This window comes from Sinocyclocheilus rhinocerous, unplaced genomic scaffold (assembly GCF_001515625.1).
Source record: "Sinocyclocheilus rhinocerous isolate Xijiao unplaced genomic scaffold, SAMN03320098_v1.1 scaffold6434, whole genome shotgun sequence".
Classification (NCBI taxonomy): domain Eukaryota; kingdom Metazoa; phylum Chordata; class Actinopteri; order Cypriniformes; family Cyprinidae; genus Sinocyclocheilus; species Sinocyclocheilus rhinocerous.
In genome coordinates, this window is record NW_015640061.1 from 975 (window position 1) to 3,028 (window position 2,054).

The following is a 2,054-nucleotide window of genomic DNA, read 5'->3' on the forward strand; positions in this document are numbered from 1 at the left end:
CATACCTAAAACACAGGACATGTTCCTCCATTTTTTAAACAGCTAGATGGCAAGCAACTGATTAAATCACAAGATGCTGAAATGCATTTCAAAAAGTATTTTAAGATGTTTTCGTGCACATGGGAATCCTATGCAGAATAAGCTGATGACGTGTGAGTGGGATGACCATGCAAGATGACAGTCAGTGGATGCAGTAATCAGCATGTTGAGTTCAGCACTCTCTATTCGAACCCAAAGCGTGTCATTAAGTATCACCACCCACCTGGCTGCCTCCCCCAGTCCCACATCTCAATGATGGAGTGATGGAAAGATGAAGCCGCCGCCTCCTCCTCTTCCTTCTTTTCCTTATCGTTTGAATCATCTTTCTTTTGGGTGCAATCAGCACAGTCCTCTGTGAAGTGGAGAAATTTTAGACATTTAGAAAACTAGAAATCATCATGAAAAGAATCCAACTTTACAAATATCTAGAAATCCACTAGGAATCAATGGTAACGTGGCTTTTTACCTGGATGGGCGGACTCTTCTCGGTCAAAGACAATCTCTCCATCCTTCACCATCTCGTTCCACATCTCGTTCAGTCCTTCAGGAGAGAAGGCTCGCTGTACCAGAGAGGAGATATTATTATAGCTGTATAATCTTTACCAATTAATTATAGACCTAACGTTTAACTAATATATATAAATATATATACACACACAACAACAACAACAACATCATGTCTCACATACAAAAATGGCAGATAAGGCAGATATCTTTTGGTGACTGACCATTAGCATCTGTAACATTTCTATTTCGGCCAACTAGTCAGCACATTAAAATGCCTCCAAAGGCTCACTGAGGACTTAGCGATAATTACTGAAATTCAGAGCCCAGACTCAAGTTTCAAATGTTAAAAATTAATTTAGACACCAGACTTCAAACTGTAAAAAGCAGAAAGACTTTCACAACCACTGAGTTGAGTGAGGCTAAGAACAGCTACAGCACCTTGAGCAATACTCCAGACAAATGTCACAGAGACCCAAACACACAGATACACATAAACAGCATTTTGAGGTGTTGATTTCTTCAGCTTCACTTCACTACCAGGAAGCAGTACTAAATTCATCCAGTGTTTTGAAACTGAATCTGTTGAACAATTATTCACAGCACATTCATTTTCCCTTCAAAACAAGAGGATATTTTTGCAAAAAAGATGTCAATAATGATATAGTGGTTAAAAAAGGCATAATGGCAAACCATAATTAACAGAGAATTGGGCAGTCTGGAGAGAAATAAAATTGCTGTGTAATCACTTTAATATAGCAATGTACCAACTGACAGGGCTTATTGTATAGTTTAAAGCATTAGCTGACAAAGATTTTTTCCATGAAAAAAAAAAAAGACATACTGTACCTGATTATCTATATAATCAAGTGAAACAAGATCAAAATTGAATCAAATTGCAAGATTGTGAATCGAAATCTAAACAAATCAAAATTTGTCCCAGCACTACTTACTGAAATTATAAATATACATATGTACATTTATATATATACATACATACATACATACATACATATATATTAGGGGTGTAACGGTACGCGTATCGTGTACCGAATGGTTCACGGCCAAATTCCAAATGGAAGTGCGAGTGGCTGTGAATGACGGTGACGGTATATAAATGCATCATCATTCATTCATAATGTACAAATTAAGCTTTTAATGTGATTTAAACTTTAAAAGTACATTAAAATAGAAACAACACAAAGTTCTTCAACATGGAAAGCAATAGAAATGTAGTAACTAAGTCATTTCCCCAGATAATTCTTTCATATCGGGCTCTGTAATTTTGTTCCTTAAATAACCCATGATTTAACTAAAATGAGGGAACAAATTAATAAATCGATGAAGATTTATCATGAAATCTTTCATTTCCCTTAGATGCGAAAACAGTGATAAAAAGTGAATGACAATAAAATAAACCTGCGAAATTCGAGGGTTAGACGGTGAGGATTTAGGAAAAGAAACAATGACTAAATATTATCGAATTTGTGGAAATTCGTGACCAACCGGCA

General features: G+C 36.0%; 1 long non-coding RNA gene across 1 annotated transcript; it reads right to left on the reverse strand.

Annotated features, from left to right (window-relative positions):
• Window positions 1-356: 356 nt before the first annotated feature.
• On the reverse strand, window positions 357-596 carry LOC107752491 (uncharacterized). Its single transcript, XR_001641361.1, has 2 exons — window positions 506-596; window positions 357-391 (listed from the first exon to the last, which is right to left on the reverse strand). It is a non-coding gene; the product is annotated as an uncharacterized LOC107752491 (long non-coding RNA).
• Window positions 597-2,054: the final 1,458 nt, after the last annotated feature.